Source organism: Cervus elaphus, chromosome 33 (genome assembly GCF_910594005.1).
Source record: "Cervus elaphus chromosome 33, mCerEla1.1, whole genome shotgun sequence".
NCBI classification, from domain to species: domain Eukaryota; kingdom Metazoa; phylum Chordata; class Mammalia; order Artiodactyla; family Cervidae; genus Cervus; species Cervus elaphus.
Window position 1 is genome coordinate 42336089 of NC_057847.1, and position 25659 is coordinate 42361747.

The 25659-nt window shown below is 41.4% G+C and overlaps 1 protein-coding gene and 1 non-coding gene across 6 annotated transcripts in view; one reads left to right on the plus strand and one right to left on the minus strand.

The window, feature by feature from the left end:
• Positions 1 to 25659, minus strand: part of GPD2 (glycerol-3-phosphate dehydrogenase 2) — a 224478-nt gene that overhangs the window by 141216 nt on the left and 57603 nt on the right. For 2 of the 5 annotated variants that reach the window (XM_043894642.1, XM_043894643.1), the window contains exon 1: positions 772 to 956. The exons of 1 other annotated variant lie outside the window; for it this stretch is intronic. The gene's annotated coding sequence lies outside the window, so the exon portion shown is untranslated. Of the gene's footprint in view, positions 1 to 771; positions 958 to 1440; positions 1588 to 25659 lie in introns of those variants that run through there. 2 more of the 5 variants (XM_043894644.1, XM_043894647.1) reach the window with 2 other exon arrangements.
• On the plus strand, positions 6818 to 6924 carry LOC122688836. Its single transcript, XR_006339581.1, has one exon. It is a non-coding gene; the product is annotated as a U6 spliceosomal RNA (small nuclear RNA).

Genomic DNA, 25659 nt, shown 5'->3' on the forward strand with positions numbered 1-25659 from the left:
GAACATATGCAAAATTTTAAGTTTTGTTTTTAGCAATGAGGACTCAGTGGAACTCTCCCATCCCCCACCTATTCATACAAGGATAAAAGTCGACCAAATTACTATTTCTATAGCTGCCCCTACCCCCTCCCATGATATTTATAGTGTTGTATAATGTGGGTTGACCCCTGTCACTAAATAGTGAGAATTTGCATTTGTAAATTACTGCGGAACTCCTGAGGACAGTTCCTGGAGTAGAGGCTCCTTCTCAGAAGGTGGAAGTCAGTCTAGAGACCAAGAGCTAACTCAGATCAGCACTTCATTCACAGGGCTATATCTTCCTGCCAAAGCACCCTGCAAATCTATTTTTACTCGTAAGTTACTACGTGGGGAGTGGGGGCTGTTTCAAGTTCATCAGTGTACACCTATTTCCTCCGAGAACTGTCACACTCCAGCAGCTAAGATCTCAAAGAAGCCTCACTTCCCTTCTAGAACCTCCTCTCTTGCTTCAGAGAGGAGCAACAGATCTGCGGCATCCACAAACCAAAAGTTTGCAGCAAACTTTCAATAAGATATCAACCCTCACCCAAAAGTCTTAACCACCCTCCAAAATGTATATAGCTAAACCCCATAGGAACGAGCCCACGTTCTGTCGGTGGGGAAAAATTTTAAACCTTTCCCCAGATTCCGCCACCCACCCCACACCGACTCCATCGGGTCAGAGAGGGACCACTCCCCGCTATAACCAGGGGGCGGGGTGGGGATGGGGGGGGTCTCCCAGGAAGCACACACCTGAGATTGATCCTCTCGCACGAGGAAGGAGAGGGCAGGAGCACTGGTTCCTCCGGCCGGGGCGGAGTCTCTGCCTCCCCCGAATCAGAGTCTCGGCCCCGGTACTCGCGGCGAGGCGCGCCGGGATGTCACCCCCGGGCAGGCAGGGCGAGTGTAACCCGACGCGCCCAGCGCCGCCACACCCCGCCTCCCGAGCAACTTGCTCCTCCTCCCGCTCCCCGCCCCGAGGGCCGCCACATCCAGCCGTAGACCTCACGCCCAGGCTCCTCTGGCCCAGCAGGGAAATACGGAAGTGGAGGCGGGGGACCCTGCCGTGAAAGAGACGGGGGGAGGGGAGGGGAAGCGTTGCGAACTAGCAGGCAGAGACCGATCAAGGTCTCCGCCTCCCAGGGAACGTGACTAGACCGGGACTCGGGGGACGCAGGGCCAGCCGGATAGGGCCGCGGCGCGGCGGATCCCTGGCCCTGGCCCCGAGCGGCGGGTTCTACCCTGCGTCCTCGCCTGGCCACACTCCAGAACCTCGGCCCAACCTCGGCTGGGCTAGGCCCGAGGAAGACGGTGGAGGTGTCCGATTTCCTCTGCCCTCCCCCTGGCGGGCCGCTCTCCCCACCTGCCCGGGAGACAAACAGGAGACACTCGTCCGCCTGCACGCACGCGGGGCTGGCATACCTGATTTCTTGTTTCCGGCCTGAAACTGGCTTCCCCTACTCGGCCGGCAGGCTTCCTTAGGCCTAGAGACGCGTCTGGGAGGCTGTAGGACCCCTGGGACAGGCCGACAGAGCCCAAAGCCTTGCCCCGGCTCCCCCACCCCCACCCCAAACCCCGACCCGGGCGCTCTGGAGGCGCGCCCGGCCTCCTGACCCCTGCCTGACTGTCAGTGAGGAGACCTGCAGGGAAGACCAAGTCCAAGCATCAGTGGGTGGAATGCTGAGCACCCGCTCCTCTGGCCCAGCCTCGTACAGGTGGGGGGAGGGGAGAGCCCGGGCAGCAGAGCAGCAGGCCTCCCGGTTGCACCCCCAAACCCGACCTTGCCCACTGAGCATGCCCAGCTCACTTGCTGGAATTGCAAGAGCTAGACGAGGCCAAGGGGGCTCAAGGAAGGGGTGGATGGGATTCAAATGGACCCCTTTCCTTAAGGTGTTTCCTCCGAAGATCTCTGGGAGCTTTACACAGAACTTTTCTACCGTGGCACTGCAAAATACCCAGGGAACAGCTGGAAAGGCCTTTCCAAAAAAGGCAGCCAAATTAGTTTGACTCAAAATCGCGGGGGTGGGTTTTTTTCAGCCAATTATTTATTAACTCACTCACTAATTTCTTTAAATACCAAAGAATTATATTATAATTGACCCAGAGGAATATATAGACTCACTGGGTACCACACTTGTAGTAACAGGAAACCAGCCTACCCAATAGGTAGTCTTTCCAGTGGAAGAGTGGTTCTCAGCCTTGGATACACATTGCAATGGGGGATGGGTGGTGGTGGTGATTTAGTCTTCTAAATCGTGTCCGACTCTTGCGACCCCGTGGACTGTAGCCCAACAGACTCCTCTGTCCACGGGATTTCCCAGGCAAGAATACTGGAGTGGGTTGCCATTTCCTTCCCCAGGGGATCTTCCCAGTCCAGGGATGGAACTCTTTCTCTTGGGTTTCCTGGATTGCAGGTGGATTCTTTACAGCTGAGCCACCAGGGCAGCCCCGGGGCAGGTAGGGGGCTGTTAAATGATCAATGCCAGGTTCCCATACCCACACCAGTTGAATCAGTCTGCGGATGGAACCTGGAAATTTATATATTTTGAAACTGTTGGTCTCAGAGTGTAACTGGGAGAGCCAGCATCTCCAGAGAACCTGATTCTTAAACTCTGGGACCAGGAACTGAGCTTTGAACAAGCCCTTCAAGCGATTCAGATGCACACTACTGCTTGAGAACTATTGTTGAAAGCCACCCAACCTCCAGATGCTTCAGGTGCGCACCCAAGCAGGGTTAAGAACCTCTGTAATAGACCATTACTCTCTCATTTTTTCAAATCCTAAACATTTGTCTAGAAGAGCAACATGATACACAGAAAAGAAAAAATCTGGTTGAACTGAGGTACCATTAGTAGGATTCATTTACTACTAATTCTCCCAGGATAGTTCACTGCTTGGAAAATGAAGACCACCTACTATTATTCACTTTTGTACCTAGCACAGTGCCTATAACATATAGATGTTTGATAATTGTTCACTGATATGAAATGAATGCTCAGGTGAACAGTTTGTTCTGAGCCCTGTTACGTCTACTATTTATGTTCCCCACAAGTCCTGGTCACCTTGCCAGCTAACAAGCCAGCAGGGATTCAGTTCTCATCAGTAACCCATGATATCCATGATGGTCTGATCCAAGTCAGACCCTGATAGAATAGGATATGGGAGGAGGTAGACAATTTTGGGGCTTCCCTGGTGGCTCAGTAGTAAAGCATCTTCCTGCAATGCAGGAAACCATCTGCAATGGTTCGATCCTTGGGTCTGGAAGATTCCCTTGGAGAAGGAAGTGGCAACCCACTCCAGTATTCTTGCCTGGGAAATCCCATAGATAGGAACCTGTTGGGCTACAGCCATGGGGTGGCAAAAAGTTGTATGTGACTTAGTGACTAAACCACCACCACCAGAGAATTTTGAGGTGAGAAAACTCAGAAACCTCAGATATGTTTTCACTTGCCAAGGTTGGGGCCCAAAGAAATCAAAGGAAAGCAGGACCCTAGACATCAGTGGAATTCAGGAAAGCCATCAAATGAAAAAGTGTATATGGGAGGAGTTAGGAGAGGAGAGGTAAAAAGATAACATGATGAGCATTCAGCTTACTCTGGATCTTCTTTTTCTAAACAACCCACCTCAGCCCTCCTCTTCCCCATGCTCCATGCACATCTAAACTCAGCAACAGCCTTGACAAAAAATTAATTAGAAATTGTTGTAAAATAATTACTTCCAATTACTGCATCAAAACATAGCTGATTTGTAGTTTTTCAACATAAATTAGGCATCGACTTTTATTCAAGGCAAAAGTGGTTAAAAAAAATTAATCCTTAACGATAACACTGGAAGTGAAGTGTTAGTCACTCAGTCACGTCCAACTCTTTGTGACTCAATGGACAATAGCCCACTAGGCTCCTCTGTCCATGGAATTCTCCAGGCAAGAATACTGGAGTGGGTTGCCATTCCCTTCTCCAGGAGACCTTCCTGACCCAGGGATCGAACCTTGGTCTCCTGCTTTGCAGGCAGATTCTTTACTTTCTGAGCCATATGCACTAGATAATTTCCAAACGCAGAGTTTTATGATCTTTCTGCTTTAAGACTGACAGAGTTACAGAATCAAAAATTATTCCCTATTTAATCCATCAGTATCTTCTAGAAGGAATAAAGTATAAAAATATTTTTTTCCTTTTAGCCTTAAACAGCCTTTCCTAAAGCTAGCCTAAAAAGCCTTTCCTTTCCTAGCTAAAAAGCCTTTCCTTAGCCTTTAAAGCCTAATGCTTTAAAACTTAGGTCACTATTTATGAGTAGCTAAAGTAATTGTGGAAAATTCTGAAAGAGATGGGAATACCAGACCACCTGACCTTCCTCTTGAGAAACCTATATGCAAGTCAGGAAGCAACAGTTAGTACTGGACATGGAATAACAGACTGGTTCCAAATAGGAAAAGGAGTATGTCAAGGCTGTATATTGTCAACCCTGCTTATTTAACTTATATGCAGAGTACATCATGAAAAACTCTGGGCTGGAAGAAGCACAAGCTGGAATCAAGACTGCCGGGAAGAAATATCAATAAACTCAAGATATGCAGATGACACCACCCTTATGGCAGAAAGTGAAGAGGAACTAAAAAGCCTCTTGATGAAAGTGAAAGAGGAGAGTGAAAAAGTTGGCTTAAAGCTCAACATTCAGAAAACTAAAATCATGGCATCTGGTCCCATCACTTCATGGGAAATAGATGGGGAAACAGTGGAAACAGTGTCAGACTTTATTTTTGGGGGCTCCAAAATGACTGCAGATGGTGATTGCAGTTATGGTATCAAAAGACGCTTACTCCTTGGAAGGAAAGTTATGACCAACCTAGATAGCATATTAAAAAGCAGAGACATGACTTTCCTAACAAAGGTCTGTCTAGTCAAGGCTATGGTTTTTCCAGTGGTCATGTATGGATGTGAGAGTTGGACTGTGAAGAAAGCTGAGTGCCGAAAAATTGATGCTTTTGAACTGTGGTATTGGAGAAGACTCTTGAGAGTCCCTTGGACTGCAAAGAGATCCAATCAGTCCATCCTGAAGGAGATCAGTCCTGGGTGTTCATTGGAAGGACTGATGTTGAAGCTGAAACTCCAATACTTTGGCCACCTCATGAGAAGAGCTGACTCATTGGAAAAGACCCTGATGCTGGGAGGGATTGGGGGCAGGAGGAGAAGGGGACGACAGAGGATGAGATGGCTGGATGGCATCACCGACTCAATTGACATGAGTTTGAGTAAACTCCGGGAGTTGGTGATGGACAGGGAGGCCTGGCATGCTGCGATTCATGGGGTCGCAAAGAGTCGGACACGACTGAGCGACTGAACCGACTGACTGACTGAAAGTAGCTTTCCACCTCTCTATCTCTGCCCCTGTGTCTTCTTTATTATGATAAGAATTCCACTGAAAGAATTTAGCTGCTGATTGACGTATCTAATACAATGTAATTTCCCATATGCCTAAGCAATTTCTTTTCATTTTTAAGATAATTTTGTGGGGAGGAGGGCAATAACCATTCATTTAGGAATTACTCTTCAGAATTAAGTATTAAGTTAGATACACAAACAATACTTAAAAACATCTTTCCTACACACATACACTTGCTACAGCTTCTCATGGAATTAAAACCAAACAAACACGTTGAGAGTTAAAAAAGGGAGAAAACTGAGAATGTACGAGGGTGTAGCACTTAGAACTAAATTTAAAAACATGAAGTAATTATTTCAGCAGAAGATGATCTACTGATCTGACCAGTACCTCAGGAGAATTAGAGTCTTAAGTGTTTCTCCTTGTCGTCATAAACATGACTCAGCATTTGGAATGAAACTATGTTTACTGTCTTTCAGATTGAAGGTGTCAAGTAACCTTAGTGCCACCTCGTTCTTCCTGTGCCTGTGAAAACTTCAGGACTATCATAGGTTTTCAGGCTCACTTAGCTACCAAAATTTGAAAAGCTTTTCCCTTTTCATTCCTTCCTATCCAAACAAAATCTAAATTTGCCTGCTATTAATTTATCTTGCTTTTATAGTGTTGTCAGGTAAATCTGGGTTATTCTCTATATTCTAGTGTAACAATACAAGCAAGAAGTTCTTCCCTTCCTCAGTCAGCTGCTTAGACAACTTAAACCCAGGGGGTGACCTTTCTCTAGCATGGGGAACTTTCCATTGGTGATTCTGTTACACACCTTTTATGATCATTCATCACCTGCTTGGGGTCAACTCTTTCAGTCCCTACCCATTTCTAGAGAGGAACACACTTTCTGCTAGTGTTCATTGGTTACCAAAGCTCATAATAAAATTTGTGGACTCTAAGGATTCAGTGGGGCCATTACTGTTCAGTTGCTCGGTCATTTCCGACTGTGTGACCCCGTGGGCTGCAGCACACCAGGCTTCTCTGTCCTTTACTATCTCCCAGAGTTTGCTCAAACTCATGTCCATTGAGTCAATGATGCCATCTAATCATCCCGTCCACTGTCACCGCTTCTCTTCCTTCCCTCAATCTTTGCCAGCACCAGGGTCTTTTCCAATGAGTTGGCTCTCCATATCAGGTGGCTGAAGGATTGGAGCTTCAGCTTCAGTACTTTGCCCATCTGATGCTTCCCAGGTGGCTCAGTGGTAAAGAATCCACCTGCCAATGCAGGAGACAGCAGAGGTGCAGATTTGATCCTTGGGTCACGAAGATCCCCTGGAGTAGGAAATGGCTACCTACTCCAGTATTCTTGATGGGAAAGCCCATGGACAGAGAAGCCTGGCAGGCTGCAGTCCACGAGGTCAAAAAGAGTCATAGAGTGCTCGCTTCGGCAGCACATATACTGAAGTTGGAACGATACAGAGAAGATTAGCATGGCCCCTGCGCAAGGATGACACGCAAATTCGTGAAGCGTTCCATATTTTAAAAAAAAAAAAAAGAAAAAGAAAAAAAAAAGAGTCATAGACACCACTGAGCAGGGTACATAAGACAGCATATGAAAACAAACACTTTCAGCACAGTATGTTAATAACTCTAAATGGGGACCTCAAAGCTCTGTGTTGGGATGGCGCATACAAGTACTCTGGGGAGCATCTCTTGCAGAGAAAGTAGCAGTTTACTGCTAAGACAAGAGGGAATATACGATTAAAGGCCTAGAAATATGAAAAGGCCTAGAGTTTTCTGGGAAATGCTGTCATATAAAATCTGAGGGAGAAGATATTGGCAGATGCAGTTAGATTGATAATCAGAACTTGGGTCATACATAATCATACAAAGGAAAGGGGCCATAAATATTATTAACTCTCAGATTTTTGTTTTAAAAATGATAAAACCAAGGCTCGGAGTTATTAAATATTTTGCCTAAAGTTACAGAGTTGTTCAGTCATGTCCAACTCTTTGCGACCCCATGGACTGCAGCACGCCAGGCTTCCCTGTCCATCATCTCCCGGAGCTTTCTCAAATGCATGTCCATTGAGTCGGTGATGCCAGAGTTAGTCTAACATTAATGCATGTAGTACATATGCCCTCCATCAAATCTGACTCTTTGTGACCCCATGGACTGTAGCCTGCCAGGTTATGTCCATGTGATTTTCCAGGCAAGAATACTGGAGTGGGTTGCCATTTCCTTCTCCAGGGGATCTTCCCAACCCAGGGATTGAACCCACATCTCTTGTGTTTCCTGCATTGGCAGACAGATTCTTTACCACTGCGCCACCTGGGAAGCCCCAACCTAACATAGCGTTAAGACTAAAATGAGAAATTGTTTGGTGCAGAGAACAGTATGGGAGCTTCAAATCTATCCTCTTCTAAGTTCTTTAACCTCTAACTTCCCAGAGCCTCTGTTTCCTCATCCGGGAGGATGTTAATAGCACACATTCAATACTACTTAACTCTCTTTCAGGCACTAGTCTTAACAAAGCACTTGTAATCTCTAATCCTCAGAATAACTATGGGTTTTTTGGTTTCTTGGCTTTGTTTTTACAAACAGGGAAACTGAGGCATACAATTGCTAAGTAACATGCCCAACATAACACAGCTAGCAACAGCCACACTGGGATTGAATAGGACAATATATGTAAAATGGCTGTCTATAAAACTATCACCAGTGTTGTTTCCCTTCCCTGAAGCCCACACATTCTGACTCGTGGTCCAATATTGGACAAAGACACTTTTGTTCTGAGTTTTGAATGCTATGTATACTCACATCTTTTTTTCCATTCTATTATTTTAGTAGTTTACATAATTTGGGAAGCACTATTAATATATTCACCTAATAATCTTAATCATTGTTAACAATAGTTACAAATTGAAAAGATGAACATTGAACAAAGACTACAAGTTTACTACTTACAAAAGAAAAGAAAAAAACTAATATAGAGTTTCTAGAAGATTAACAAAATCTGTCCATAAAAATCTTAAAACAAATTCTTGGTCTGGACTGGTCCAGTACCTTTGAGGCTCGGAGATTAGACCAGGTCATTTATCATTTAGTTGGTCTCCACCTCCTTGTTACTTGAATTCTTAAAAGCAGAATTACAGACATCTAATATCCAACAGAAAATTTTCCCACATCAGTGATTTTCAAAGAGTTAGGATCAAGAATGAGGTAAAAATACAGGATATGATCTTCACCTTGAAAAGATGAAATGAAAATGCTAAGTATATTTTTAATGAGTACTTTAAGTTTTATCTCTGCTTTATAAGAATCTGGGTGCGGGTTGGGGGGACTTCCCTGACAGTCCAGTGGTTAAGACTTCACCTTTCAATGCAAGGAGTAAGGGTTCAATCTCTGGTCAGGGAACTAAGATCCAACATGCCTCACAATCAAAAAACCGAAAAACATAAAACAGAAGTAATATTGAAAAAAATTCAATAAAGACTTTAAAAATGGTCTACATAAAAAAAATAATTCTGGGAAAGTACCTTCTAAATAAAAATAAAATTTAGAAAAAATTACATCAATAAAAAGTGACACCAGGAAACTTACTTAGAAGTAAAGGTTTTGAGGGTAAAGGAAATTCGAACTCCTCCTTGAGCTGGCATCCACTCTGTTCCTAAGACAGCACTGAAAACATGTGTTTGTGATGTAAATTGAGTAACATTGTCTCTGGAACAAAGCCTCCCATTTAAAGCAGGAGGAAGGCTGCGGGCAAGCGCTATGTCCTAAATAACTCATTCGGAGAACATGAATAAATAGTAGGTTCCGATGTGGGAGCTGAAACAAAATGGAGGACTGGACTCTTCAGAGCAAATCTGGTTATGATTCAGTTAAAGAGGTGACTGAGCCAAGAGTAAACAGCCCAGGAAACTGGAGATGTGTTCAGTTCCATGTCTAAGAACCTGTTACATAACCTGGAGATGATTTCAATCTCATCAGTAAATACTTAAAATAAACTTGACCACAGTTTGTAATATTTTGATGTGTTTTTTTTCTAAATGAATGAATCTGAACAGCAAAAAATAGAGTAACAATAGCAAAGGACAGGGTTTATGCCTGTGCATGTTTAGCCTTTAAAATAAGTAGAACACTGTATCTTAATTCAGCAGCCTTGAAACACATGGGCATTGACCTAATTTCTGTCAAGCCAAGAGGGAGGCTGTCTACACACGAAGGTATAGGCCAGAGTGACAGGTGCTGTTCCCTCAATAAATAGCTTGGACTCAAAAGGGAATCTCCTGCATTCCTCTTCTATCAGTAAAAGCATCAAGCAAGGCCAAAAAATGAACCAGGGAAACGCAGAGACTCTTTGTTCTGTTATCTTTGAGTTACTTATTGAATAGCTCTTTTTTAAATAGCTTTTTTAAATACTTTTTTAAATAGCTCTTTTAGGGTTCATAAAACAAAAGAAGAGAATGGTATAAACTTCATCAAAGAGAAATTTGAAATCTTAACGAAAAGTCTATTAACATTCTCTAGACCACACTGTAAATAGATAATCCTATTTCCTTTCCACCTAATTTTTAATCCTGGTCATTTCTGAGAACTGAGACGACGTGACATGTGATTTAAGAAAAAAGCTAGAAACTGGTGTCAGGGTATTTGAAAAAAAATTTTTTTTCCTAGTAAATTTAGAGTATATTTGTTCCAAAAATATCTTTCAATAGTCAAATGTAGAGGAAGGCACTTTTCCCTGAGCACGTGCTATTCAACCTGACCCTCTTGGGGTTTTGCAATAGAGAAGTCCAGTCCTCACAAAGAGGCCTTCCTACAGTGCGTCTCAAAGTGCTGTGGGGTGGAATTCTAGCTTTTCCCTCATTTTCCTCACCCAGACACAATTTACATTCCTGCTCTGGGGCTATGTGAAAGCAAATTGTCCCTAGGCTTAATGAGGTAAAGTGAAGACTTAGAAGCTATCCTACAGTAAGAGGATTAGTGACCTCCCTGGAACCTTTGAATGTCATTTTACATGGCAGGTGTGGAGTATTAACAGATATGATTTAACCAAGGATTCTGAGATGGAGAGTTTATCCTGAATTATCAGGGGGGACCCTAAATACAGTCACATGTATCTGTCAATTTAAAAAATAGCCACAACATAGAAATTGAGAGCTATGTTTTATTTGGCGGGAATTTTTAGAACCCTAAGCCCAGGAGACAGCATCTCAAGTGACCCTGAGAGAACTGTTCCGAGGAGGCAGGTGGGAGGAGCCAAGTTATATAGAAGTTTGCAGCAAGGGGCAAGTAGTCTCAACATCAAAAGATTATTGTTAATTAAGGAAATACAAATATCTCAACTTAAGGATCTATATATAGGAAGATGCAAGAGTCTGGGCTAACTGAAATCATCCCTTTCATATGCATCTCAGTTAACTGGGGTCAGCATCCTGCTTCCTGATTTTTCACATCCTTAGTTCCTTGCTTATTGTAGGGAGAAGCAGCAGCTGCTAGATTGCAAGCATTGTTCTCCCTCTTGGGCTCCCTCTGGGCTCAAAAATTCACTTTGAAGGCACAAAATCACTGTGACATCTTTGTTTATTGATGTGGCAGGAAATATTCCATTTCACATATCTGTAGAAGAGAGCAGTAATAGGGAGGATTTATACAGACACAAGCCAAGGAATGCCAGCAGCCACCAGAAGCTTGAAGAAGCAGGGAGTGAATTCTCCCAGATCTTCTGGAGAGAGCTGGCTCTGCTAACCCCTATTTCAGTCCAGTGATAATAATGTTGGACTTCTGGCCACCAGAAATGTTGTTGTTGTTCAGTCATGTCTGACTCGTTGCAACCCCAACGACTGCAGCACTCCGGACTTCTCTGTCCTTCACTACCTCCTGGAGTTTGCTCAGACTCATGTCCTTTGAGTCAGTGATGCCATCCAGAACTATGGGAGACTGTATTTCTTGTTTTGAACTACCAACTTGCGGTAATTTGTTAAAGCAGCGATAGGAAACTGATAACAGCTCCTTCAGCATTTCCTTCATTTATTTTCCTTTGACACCAACACCAGTCTATCTTTGTACAGCTAGCACTTCAGTACATCACTGACATTTGTAACGTACTGTTTATTCACAATGACAAAGCAATTTACAGCAATGTAAATGGGCTCAATTTTCTGTCCTATGGGACATTCAAGTGATACTACAGACTTTAAAATTTTGAGAAATGCCTTGTTTGTTTTGTTTTAGCTTTCTAACAAGTGAAGAAATACCAAAACAAGGTTGAAAAAATTATTTCATAGTTTGAATGTTACAATTAGGCAACTAACGATTAGCAGAAGGATGTCAGTAATTGCCCTTTTAGCTTCATTTAGAGATAAGAGCAAAAATTTTAAAATGAAGTCTGTAGTAGATGGATTGCTGCACCACCCAGATCCTCCTTTAAGCAGATCTTCTTTCATCAGCTGCTGGAAGCATCTTCAGCTGGCAACTCCTCTAGAATTTGCCTCTACTGCAAAGAGCAGCCTCACTCAAGGCCATTCCTTTCCCGAACTGATCCTTACCATGAGATTCAGTGAAGCAGGAGCATAAAGGCCCAGGTAAATAATTGGGAGATAAGACTAATGGACTGTGCATGCTCCAGAACTCCCTTAGGGGGTGAAGGAGGTTTTGTTGGCCTTGCATCACAATTCACATTGTCCTCTGCCCACTTCTGCTTCTGTGTTCTCCTTATCACAAGTGTCCCGAAAAATAACATGCATGTCAAGTTGAATCAGAGACCTTTATAAATAGGAAGCACAAACCCTTGAGTTCCACAGAATTTTTAATTCATTCTTTCTCCTTATTCAGATTTCTCCCCTGGGACTCTACATTTCTACCCATCTCAAATAAAGAACCATTTCCCAGAGCCAGGAGTCGTTGTAATATGTTTCGACATATCTGCATACCCAAAGGCTATCCAAGGGTTTCCTTTCTGGCTCAGAGGTAAAGAATCTACCTGCAAAGCAGGAAATGCAGGTTCGATTCCAAGGTCAGAACGATCCCCTGAAGAAGGAGATGGCAACCCACTCCTATATTCTTGCCTGGGAAATCCCATGGACAGAGGAGCCTGGTGGACTGCATTCCATGGGGTCGCAAAAAGAGTTGGACGTGCCTCAGTGACTAGACCACATCTGCACATTCAAGGGCACAAGGCTTCTCTGAACCACACACAGTTTAGAAGTATGAGTTGCCCAATTTTCCCCCAAACCATACTTCCTTTCAAGTTTCTCTAATTTATTTGTTTCTAATTTTGTTGCAGGAAGGGGGACCCCTAACAGGCCCAAAAGAGGGCTCTTGTCCAACACTCGGAAATGAATTGTCCGAGGAGGCACACACGCTGACGAAGCACGAGAGTTCACCAGGAAGGGGGTCCCCAGGTGGAGAGCAGGAGGGCAAGGGAATCCAGGAGGGCTGCTCTGCCATGTGGCTCCCAGTCTCGGGTTTAATGGTGATGGTTTTAGTTCCCAGCTTTTCACTGGCCAGTCATTCTGGCTCAGGGTCCTTCCTGGTATCGCATGCATTGCTCAGCCAAGATGTATGCCAGCGAGGATTTTGGGGGGTGGTAGACATCTCCTTTGGACCTTTCCCAGACTCTTCTGATTGGTGCAGCTTATTAGTTTCATCTTCCTTACTGGGACATCCTGTGACAAAAATACTCACCAAATGGTTACTCTGGTACCTGGCCAGGATGCGGGGTTTCAGTCAGTGTGTTTCCCCAAGGAATTTTTGACAACCAGTGGATATTTGTTGAGCATCACCAGGCTATTGTTCAGCGATACAGGCAACACCCAGTTGTGTGTGTGTCTGGTGGTGAAACTAAAGTCCAATGCTGTAAAGAACAATAATGCATAGAAACCTACAATATTAGGTCCATGAATCAAGGTAAATTGGAAGTGATCAAACAGGAGATTGCAAGAGTGAACATCATCATCTTAGGAATCAGTGAACTAAAATGTACAGGAAAGAGCGATTTTAATTCAGATGACCATTATATCTACTACTATGGGCAAGAATCCTTAGAAGAAATGGAGTAGCCCTCATAGTGAACAAAAGAATCTGAAATACAGTACTTGGGTGCAATCTCAAATACAGAATGATCTCGGTTCGTTTCCAAGGCAAACCATTCAATATGCCCCGACCAGTAATGCTGAAGAAGCTGAACAGTTCTGTGAAGACCTACAAGACCTTCTAGAACTAACACCAAAAAAAGATGTCCTTTTCATCATATGAGATTGGAATACAAGAACAGGAAGTCAAGAAATACCTGGAGTAATAGGAAAGTTTGGCCCCAGACTACAAAATGAAGCAGGGCAAAGACTAACAGAGTTTTGTCAAGAGGACACACTGGTCATAGCAAACACCCTCTTCCAACAACACAAAAGATGACTCTGCACATGGACGTCACCAGATGGTCAATACCAAAATCAGATTGATTATATTCTTTGCAGCCAAAGATGGACAAGCTCTATACAGTCAGCAAAAACAAGACCGGGAGCTGACTATGGCTCAGATCATGAACTCTTTATTGCAAAATTCAGACTAAAACTGAAGCACGTAGGGAAAACCACTGGGACATTCAGGTATGACCTAAATCAAATCCGTTATGATTACACAGTGGAAGTACAAATAGATTCAAGGGATTAGATCTGATAGAGTTTCTGAAGAACTATGGACATAGGTTTGTAACATTGTACAGGATACCACCTCCGAGGAAAACCATCCCTAGGGAAAAAAATGCAGAAAGGCAAAATGGTTGTCTGAGGAGGCCTTACAAATAGCTGTGAAAAGAAGATAAGCAAAAGGCAAAAGGAGAAAGGAAAAGATATATCCAGCTGAATGCAGAGCCCAGAGAATAGCAAGGAGAGATGAGAAAGCCTTCCTAAGTGATCAATGCAAAGAAATATAGGAAAACAATAGAATGGGAAAGACTAGAGATCTCTTCAAGAAAATTAAAGATACCAAGGGAACATCTCATGCAAAGATGGGCACAATAAAGGACAGAAACAGAATGGACCTAACGGAAGCAGAAGACATAAAGAAGAGGTGGCAAGAATACACAGAAGAACTATACAAAAAAGGTCTTCATGACCCAGATAATCACGATGGTGTGATCACTCACCTAGAGCCAGACATCCTGGAATGCGAAGTCAGGTGGGCCGTAGGAAACATCACTACCAACCAAGTTAGTGGAGGTGATGGAGTTCCAGCTAAGCTATTTCAAATCCTGAAAGACGATGCTGTCAAAGTGCTGCACTCAATATGCCAGCAAATTTGGAAAACTCAGCAGTGGCCACAGGACTGGAAAAGGTCAATTTTCATTTCAGTCCCAAAGAAAGGCAATGCCAAAGAATGTTCAAACTACTGCAAAAATGCACTCATTTCACATGCCAGCAAGTTAATGCTCAAAGTCCTTCAGGCTAGGCTTCAACAGCACGTGAACCGAGAAATTCCAGATGTTCAAGCTGGATTTAGAAAAGGCAGAGGAACCAGAGATCAAATTGCCAACATCTGTTGGATAATAGAAAAAGAGAATTCCTGAAAAAATCTACGCCTGCTTCATTGACTATGCTAAAGCCTTTGACTGTGTGGATCACAGCAAACTATGGAAAATTCTTAAAGAGATGGGAATACCAGACCATCTGACCTGAGAAACCCATATGCAGATCAAGAAGCAACAATAAAACCAAACATGAAACAACGGACTGGCTCCAAATCGGGAAAGGAGTACGTCAAGGCTCTATATTGTCACTCTGCTTATTTAACTTATATGCAGAGTACATCATGCGGAATGCCTGGCTGGATGAAACACAAGCCAGAATCAAGACTGCAGGGAGAAACATCAATAACCTCATATATGCAGATGACACCACCCTTGTGGCAGAAATCGAAGAGGTACTAAAGAGCCTCTCAATGAAGGTGAAAGAGGAGAGTGAAAAAGCTAGCTTAAAGCTCAACATTCAGAAAACTAAGATCATGGCATCTGATCCCATCACTTCATGGAAAATAGATGGGGAAACAATGGAAACAGTGACAGACTTTATTTTCTTGGGCTCCAGACTCACTAGAGATGATGACTGCAGCCATGAAATTAAAAGACGCTTGATCCTTCTAAGAAAAGCTATGACCAATCTAAACACATATTAAAAAGCAGAGACATTACTTTGCCAACAAAGGCCTGTCTAGTCAAAGCTATGGTTTTTCCAGTAGTCATGTATGGATATGAGAGCTAGACAATAAAAAAGGGCTGAGCCACGAAGAACTGATGCCTTTGAACTGTGGTGTTGGAGAAGACTCTTGAGAGTCCCTTGGACTGCAAGGAGATCCAACCAGTCAATCCTAAAGGAAATCAACCCTGAATATTCACTGGAAGGACTGATGTTGAAGCTGAAACTCCAATACTTTGTCCATATGATGTGAAGAGCCAACTCATTGAAAAAGACCCTGATGCTGGGAAAGATTGAAGGCGAGAGGAGAAGCGGATGACAAAGGATGAGATGGTTGAATGGCATCATCAACTCAATGGACTGGATGTGAGTTTGAGCAGCCTCCAGGAGATGGTGAAGGACAGGGAAGCCTGGCATGCTGCAGTCCATGGAGTCTCAGAGAGTTGGACATGACTGAGTCACGGAACAATAACAGGTGTTGGTGCTCTTAACACAGTTCAAATTGTAGCATGTTATAGACTTTAAGTTGACCTTTCTTACAGGCAAGGTAAAATGAATTAATTAGGCTAGAAAGGGGTCACGAGTCAAGAAGTCATGGGTCTGGGGAAAATTGGAGAGAGCATACCACATGCTAAAGATATTACCTCTCTGCCTAGGCCTGGTGGTCAAACTTTGTGCTACCAGGTAGAACAACAGACATTATATACTTCCTTCTGTGATACAATATGAAGTCTGCATTATCATCTCAGAATTATTTTTGCCCCAAGTGTTTAATCTAAATTAGTCAAGCCTTTAAATCTGGATTCTAGTCCACAAGATAACTGACCCTTTTAAGACAATGTCATAGAAGAAAAGGGGGCTAGGGAGAGAGCGACTGATCTAGAATAATGGTGACTTGTGTGACATAACTAAGTGCAATACGTATGTTTTAATTGGATTCTGGCTTGAAAAGAAAATGAATGTGAAAGAAACATTGGGAATGATAGGGAAATTTGAATATAGCCTGAGTAAAGACAAAAAAGAGAAAGATGACCTTAGGGAGTTATGATTGATTTCTTCTTCAGTGTGATAATAATATTGCAGTTATGTAGGAAACTATCCTTGTTTTAGAAATACATGTTAACATATTTAAGGATGAAGTAATATAACCATGGTTTACCCTGGTAGCTTAGCTCATAAAGAATCCGCCTGCAATACAGGAAACCCCAGTTCTATCCCTGGGTCGGGAAGATGCCCTGGAGAAGGGATAGGCTACCCCCTCCAGTATTCATGTGCTTCCCTGGTGGTGCAGATGGGAAAGAGTCCACCTTCAATACAGGAGACTTGGGTTCGATGCCTGTTGGGAAGATCCCTGGGAGGAGGGCATGGCAACTGACTCTAGTATTCTTGCCTGGAGAATTCGCATGGAAAGAGGAGCCTGGCAAGCTCTACAGTCCATGGGGTCACAAAGCATCTGACATGTCTGCACAATATAACCACTTTCAGATGATTCAGCAAAAGTATAAATGTACAGATATAAGTATTTTAATTTTATAATAAATATTGGAAAACATTAACAATTGCTGAATTTAGAAGTAGGTGAATAGATATTTATTTGTATTTCTACTCTTCATCTAGCCTTAAGATTTTCATAATCAAAATTTTGAGAAAAAGTAAATGGGGCTGTTTTTACACAACTTTGGCCCACTGCTATCATGTAGGAATTAGGCCCAGCGTTACTAGATATTCTGAATTATCAAAAGAAGCCTGAGGTCTGAAATCTTTTGTAATGCTTCTCCCACTTAAGAAAATATCAGCAACCAATTTTACAAACACATCAATGACAACAACAAAGCCTCTGTGGAGGCCTAATACAGTGTATCTGGATGCTGAAGCTCTAGGCTCTTATCACCATCTCTGATTCACATCCTTTGCACCTTATTCCTTACACCTTGCCTCTGACCCTCTGCCTCTGATTTTCTTCTTTCTCAAAGTGGCATCTAGCTGACTTAGTCCTTTTCTCACCCTTGCTCTTCTTTTTTTCCCAACTGGTCTCTACTAGCGTTTTGTAGTTTCATTGAGCAGTTGGTGGATAATGTGAAACTGAATCAAGCTATGGATTTCTCTGGCATATCGGATGATTGAGCAAACTGGAGAATTGTTTAATAATTATCCTAGGGCACTAAACATTATCCTAATGATCTAAAGTAGTTATTAAACCTTCCCACTTAAGGTTATTAAATTGTAACATCTGTCTTCAGGAAGCATTTCTAGTACATGTAATATTCGTAAAGCATTTACAGCTGCTTTTAGTTATATCTCAGACCCTATGATAAGTTTATAGGCTCCCCCCCCCCCCGCCCCTTATTTAATGGCTAAAAATACTAGGCATGGAGTCCTAAAGGCAACTTGAGTCCTCCGTAGGAGAAGGTATTAGACGCAGGCAAGCTTCCTGGATGACAGGCTGCTGTTTATCCAACTGCACCATGTTCTCTCCAGGCCTTGTTTGCTTTATTAGCTAATTACCAGGCTGCATATTCAACCCAGGTTCCAACTATATTAAGGGCTATTTACCAGCTAAAATCAATACTGTTTCGATTAGACACCTGGCGGGGCTTTTGGTAACTAAGCATTATTTGGGCTTCACTGCTTTTGCTCCATCAGGGAGATGGGAAAGTGCTTTGTTTTGATTTTTTACACTTAGTGGCTACTGCTCTTAGCAGTAGGAGATAAAAGGGCAGTAGAGAGGCTTTGTCACGGCTGAGACTAGGAACAAATACATAATATTTACAGCACCAGGAAAGGGGCAAAGAAAAATACAATGATGGACAGTGATTTTACTATTTTAAGGCTCGTTTTTCATTAGATAAATCTCTTTGAATAGATGTCTGGTGCACCAAGCATTGTATTACCCCTAAAATTAAAAAGATAAATAAAATACAGTCTCCAACCTTGTTAAGTTTGAAAAAAAATTGAAACAATAATAACTATTAAAGAGTGAAAACAGTAAACAGCAGATGTGGAACTGGGTTTGGACATAGCATAGGAAATGGAGTGATTTATTTTGTCTAGAAAGAAAAATTCCCCCAAAGGCTTTTATGTTGGTGATGTTGGTGCAGTGAACAAAAAAGTCCCTTTTTAATGTAGGTATTTTATTATGAAAGTACAGTAATTCCCTTTTATCAGTGAGGGAACATTCCAAGCTCCCCAGTGGATCCTGAAACTGCAGATATACTACCAATTCCTATATATACTATGTTTTTTCCTATGCATGCATACCTGCAATAAAGTTGAATTTGTAAATTAGGTACAGTAAGAGATTAACAAAAGTAACTAACAATAAAATAGAACAGGTATAAAAATATACTTAATAAAAGTTATGTGAATGTAGTCTCTTTCTCAAAATAGCTTATGGTACAAATTTAACACCTTTTCCATCTTAACTAAGTGCTTACCATACACCGTGGCTATAACTTTTTCAGTGTGAGATGCAAAACCAATGTGAATTTCTTTTTTTCTCTTCACAAGCTCACATAGAAGATTCCTTCTTACTGCAGATCTTAGCAACCTCAGCTCATGATTTCTTTTTCTTTCTGTATTAGGTCCAGAACTTTCAACTTACTTTTTGGCTTCTCTTTGATATGTCTAAATTGCCACCATCACTCTTGAGCTTTTGGACCAATATTAAGTAAAATAAGGGTTACTTGAGCACAAGCATACAACAGCCTATCTAATCTGATAACCTAAACAGCCACTAAATGACTACTAGGCAGACAGGATATACTGGGCAAAGGGATGATTCACGCCTGGGGAAGGACTGAGCAGGATGGCTTGAGATTTCATCACATCACTCAGAACAGTGCACAACTTAAAACTTACGAATTGTTTATTTTTGGAATCTCCCATTTACTATTTAAGAACCTCAAAAAACAGCAGGTAACTGAAATTGTGAAAAGCAAAACTAGGTAAGAGGGACTACTATTGTAATTCATGGTCATTTCGTAAACATGAAAATATAGACAAAATAGAGAAAGAAATTCCTATGATCCCACTCCTCAGATCACAACCTTTGCTAGTAGGCTGCTATAAATACATTATGAATTTTCTATTATATATATGTGCACAACTTCCTCAAACCCAAAAAACATGTGAAAATATAGGACCTGAGTCAGATTGTTCCAAACCAAGGTCTTGTAACTTATGACCATCATAACTTTAAGCAATCTGCTTACTCTCTCTAAGAATTGGTTTTCTTATCTAAAATAAAAAGGTAACAATACCTACCTTGGTGGGTTGTTATAAAGATAAATGAGAAGACAGAAAAAGTATAATTTTTAGAAGTATAATCTCAGAGGCATAGAAAGCACTCAGTATATTCATTCATCCAAAAATATTTATTAAAAGCTCTCCATATATGCAGATGACACCACCCTTATGGCAGAAAGTGAAGAAGAACTAAAGAGCCTCTTGATGAAAGTGAAAGAGGAGAGTGAAAAAGCTGGCTTAAAACTCAACATTCAGAAAACTAAGATCATGGTATCTGGTCCCATCACTTCATGGAAAATAGATGGGAAAACAGTGGAAACAGTGGCACACTTTATTTTTCGGACCCCAAAATCACTGCAGATGGTGACTGCAGCTATGAAATTAAAAGACACTTGTTCCTTGGAAGGAAAGCTATGTCCAACCTAGACAGCATATTAAAAAGGAGAGACATTACTTTGCCAACAAAGGTCGATCTAGTCAAAGATATGGTTTTTCCAGTAGTCATGTATGATGTAAGAGTTGGACTATAAAGAAAGCTGAGCACTGAAGAATTGATGCTTTTGAACTGTGGTGTTGGAGAAGACTCCTGAGAGTCCCTTGGACTGCAAGGAGATCCAACCAGTCCATCCGAAAGGAGATCAGTCCTGGGTGTTCATTGGAAGGACTGATGCTGAAGCTGAAATTCCAATACTTTGGTCACCTGATGTGAAGAGCTGACTCATTTGAAAAGACCCTGATTCTGGGAAAGATTGAAGACAGGAAGAGAAGGGGACGACAGAGGATGAGATAGTTGGATGGCATCACTGACTCAATGGAGATGAGCTTGGGTAAACTCCAAGAGTTGGTGATGGACAGGGAGGCCTGGCGTGCTGCAATCCATGGGGTCACAAAGAGTTGGACACAACTGAGCAACTGAACTGAACTGATATTAAGCACTTAAAACTATTTAGTATTTAAGTATACTATTTTTATAAATATTATAATAATTATTATATCCTGTAAGTCCTCTTTCACTAAGCAACATATTGAGAACATCTTTTTATGAAAATAAATTTATGGATGTAGATTCATATCATTCTTTTTATTGGCTGTATAATACTCCAGTGGAATGACTCTATTCAGTCACTCGCCTGTTCAAGGACCTGCAGGGAATTCCCTGGGAGTCCAGTGGTTAGGACTTGGTTCTTTCTCTTCAGGGGCCAGGGTTTGATCCCTGGTCTGGGAACTAAGACCCTGCAAGCCACATGGTGTAGCCTGTAGAGGTTGCTTCCAATCTGTATTACAGACAACATGCATATCTTTGTATTCATGCTTTGAATATCTTTGTATTCATGTCCAAATGATTCTTAAGGATATTTTTAAGTGGAATTATTGAGCCAAATTTGATGAACAAATAAAAATGTTTTAACACCTATGATTAGCTTGTACAAGGAAGGCTTTCAGGTAGAAGGGATAGTAGAGCTGGGTGTTAAAGACTAGGCAGAAGAGATTAGGAAGAAAAGTGAGAGAAAGATGTCAGGAGGAATGAGCTCATTATCTTTCAGTCATTCTGAGGTCATACTCTAAACCAGGCATCTTTGGGAACTAAACAAATAATAAGGAATAGTAGTTTTAAAGAGTGACTAATGTAAGGTAAAATATATAAAGGACAAGTTTTGTGTTTTTTTTTTTTCAACCCTCAAGAACATGCTAGACAGTTGGAACACCTTCTGGAATGCTAATGTGAACATTTTCATGATCCACAACACCAGGCAGAATTTTCAAGGAAGGAAAACCATTGTTACCTCTTAGCCCACTCTTCCAATGCCCACTTAATCCTCTTTCTGATCCCAACAAAAGTATAGAACTACAGGGCTCCTTGATACATAGTTGTTGGTTTTTTGTTTGCTCTTTTTTAAAATTTAATGTACGTAAAATTAGGGCTTCCCTGGTGGCTCAGTGGTAAAGAACCCGCCTGCGAAGGCAGGAGATGCAGATTTGATCCTTGGGTTGGGAAGATCCCCTGGAGGAGGAAATGGCAACCCACTGCAGTATTCTTGCCTGGGAAAACCCATGGACAAAGGAGCCTGGCCGGCTACAGTCCATGGGGTTGAAAAAGAGTCGGATATGACTTAGCGACTAAACAACAATGTAAAAATAAACTGGGCCACTTATTTGAAAATGCTTTTCTGTAAAAGTAAAAGATACCTACATAGATTTTTGTCTCTGTAAAAACAAGTTGAGGACTAAGGATTTGCATTCTAATGAGCACCCCAAGCTAGTCTGGATTTAGGGAGTCCTCCGATTCCACCACATTGAGCATCTCTGCTATAGTCCTTGCCACTCAGAAGGCAGTCCCAGTATATACTTATGCAAAAGCAATACCTGGGTGCTCGTTGTTGTTGTTGAGTCATTAAGTCATGTCTGGCTCTTTGTAACCCTATAGATTGCACACACCAGACTTCTCTGGCCTTCACCATCTCCAGGAGTTTGCTCACTCATGTCTATTGAGTCGATGATGCCATCCAACCATCTCATCCTCTGTCAGCCCCTTCTCCTTCTGCCCTCAATCTTTCCCAGGATCATGGTCTTTTCCAATGAGTCAGCTCTTCACATCAGGTGGCCAAAGTATTGGAGCTTCAGTTTCAGCATCAGTCCTTCCAATGAATATTCAGGGTTGATTTCCTTTAGGATTGACTGGTTTAATCTCCTTGCTGTCCAAGAGACTCTCAAGAGTCTTCCCCAGCATCGCAGTTTGAAAGCATCAATTCTTTGGCCTTCAACCTCCTTTATGATCCAACTCTCACATCCATACATGTCTACTGGAAAAACCATAACTTTGACTGTATGGACCTTTGTCAGCACAGAAATGCAGAATCTCAAACCTCACTTGAGACCTACTAGACAGCATCTGAACTTCATATATTTTCCCGGATGATTTACATGCACATTCAATTTTAATAAACCCTATTCTCTAGGTTAAGTGTCAATAAATAAACTGAGTAGATCCAACAAAGAAAAACTTTCCCATGAAAATTTAGAAGACCCATCCATTTGGTTTTGCGGAAGATCTAAAATTCCTATACTACTGAATACTGAGAATATGCATCAAGAAACCTTGTGTCTCACATTTTTTCCAGTGACTAATCTGGGGGAAAGAAGGACAAATCAGTGAAACCAGTGGCATGTAAGAATCCAACACTAACATTTCAGGAAAAGTGATGAGGAAAAATGAGATCTAAATGATTTATTCATAGTTACCCTCCTCTATGTGTATTTCAATTCCTAACTCTTTTTTAGGTATGAATGGCTTTATGAGGGAGTTGCAGCAAGAAAGATTTAAACAGCTCGAAGTATCATCAATAGATGCAAAATGAAATAAAATTGGTTTTGGTTTTATTTCTCTTGTCAGTTTCTACTGAAGAACTTTTCAAATTATAAAATTATGCAGCTGAAATCAGAAGCAAATAAAAGAAATGGAATTTTTATTTAGCATTGCTAATTGATATTTTAAGAGGTTCAAAATTGGTAGAAGTGCATCTTGTTGAGTCACAAATGTCATTGTACTAATCTCTGATAGGACTTCTTTGGTGGCTAAATAGATGGTAAAGAAACTGCCTGCAATATGGGAGACCTGGGTTTGATCCCTGGGTCGGGAAGATCCCCTGGAGAAGAAAAAGGTTACCCACTCCAATATTTTTGCCTGGAAAACCCCAGGGACAGAGGAACCTGAAGGGCTACAATCCATGTGGTTGCATAGAGTTGAACACAGCTGAGTGACTAACACTTTATATAGGAATCTGTCTGGAGACAACCATCTTACAACCAAATCTGAATATTTATTAGGATGTTGAAAGTTTCACTGAATAGTTAAATAATTATTTCAGATAGATATTTCAGATAGGTAGGATTTGGAACAAATCCAAAAAGAACAATATATGTTGGATCAAGTAACAATTCTGTATCCCCAAATTTCTTGTTTTTCAAATATACTTAGAAAAAAACGTCAAAGTTTGCTAAACCTTAAAGATGCAAAGAAGTTTGGCTGTCCTTATCCTATAAGTTTATTTTAAATAAGGAAATGTTTGGTTTTAACCAAAAACAGAGAGGCAGACAGACACAATTAACCATAGAGTCATAGACCATTTATTTACAAGTTTTTGACTAGTACTCAAAAGCATATGTCTCAAGGAATGTTTCACTATAAAACTACTCAGCTAAAATTCCTCTTATGCAAATTCAACCACATTTTGTCTCTTCATACTTGTTCTTGTTGATGATAAGGAGAAGGGTGATTTAAAAAAATAAAAGAGGTCAAGAAAAATAGAAAAGCAGAATGGAAGTGGGAGAAATCCAAATGAAATCAGTCTGTAAGAAGGTTTTATATCACTCAGATATATAAATTTAAAGCCAACAGTAACAAGAAGAAAAAAAGCTAAAAAAAAGTGCTAGCTCTTTTCTTATTAAAGAAATGCTATTTTTCCTGAAACTAAGCTTTATTATCAGCTATAATACTTCATGGTCCATTTGACTAGTCTCTAGAAATTTCTTTGTTGTCACTTTATGGCTCACTGTATTATATTTCTCAAAGTTTTAGTATTTGGACATGTCCCTCACTATTTCACTTCCCTTGTTACATTTTTCTTCAATTTACTTTTTTAAAAGTTTAACTTCTCCCTAAGAAATAAATTTCATGAATTATATATTAATATAAACAAATTAAAATAAATGAAAAATTTAAATGTCTATATGCACCTAAAAGCATTTCATGAACCAAGAGCATCAGCAAATCCTGATGTAATAGCTGCTCAATAAATATTTGGTAAGTTAAGGAACAATCTTATTATTAGTACCTTGTTTATGAACTTGAATACATAAACAAATACAGATTCAAGTAGAAAATCATTGCACATTCATCAAGGTTTTGCTCCAAACCATCAAGTCAATCATAATTTTCATCTTCTGGCATTTGTTTAATTTTATACAACCATTCACAGAGCTTACCTAACTACTGGTATTAATCAAATACTATTTTCTAACTTTTCCGTGTTCCTTTCTATTGATCATTCACCTCGCAAAGAATGAGATCTAAAGGGAAAAAAAGAAAAAGAAAGTGATCCTAAACCAAATTCTGAGTAAAATTGGTTGATTCATCCCTCAGTGAACTGCCAGGAGCTGTTATGGGAGGTCCCACCCATGACGAGGTCATGAAGAAAATACCGGACAGGCAAGGCCATCCGGGAACCCATCCATGACGAGGTCATGAGGAAAAAACCTGACAGGCAAGGCCGTCTAGGATAAGGGACCCTCCAAGTTGGCCTTGGACTCTACCCCACCCTGTATCCTCCCCCCTTTTCTGCTGTTGTTCTTGTTTGCCCTGTTGCAGATTCTTGTGTTGCCTGCCGAGAGCTCTCCTGCTCCTCTTTCACTGAATGAGGACCAACTTAAAACCCTAATTAATAAATCTTCTGGACACTGGTACCCTATGAAAGGGCCAGAGATGAAGGAAATGCTTCCATTCAAACATTTTGCTGGCATTCTGGCTTGTCTGATAAATGTGTGATCTCTTTGCACAAAATGCTCTTGATTGTTCTAAACATCCTAAACACAGTACGCTAACAAAAGAAACTATTAAGCATAGGCCCCTTCACGGGGTGAGAAAAGCTCCACAAATATGATAGCCACAAATGTGCCTAATAGAAAATACTTTAGATAGAGATTAGCTGGCGACTTCTTGCAGGTAGTTAACTTTTAGACTAAGAGCCTGTTTTGTGCCATATCTGCTGTTTCTGCAGTCCTTCGCATATCTGTTCTATAAAAATGTAATCCTATCTAGTTCCCATAGAGATGACGCTT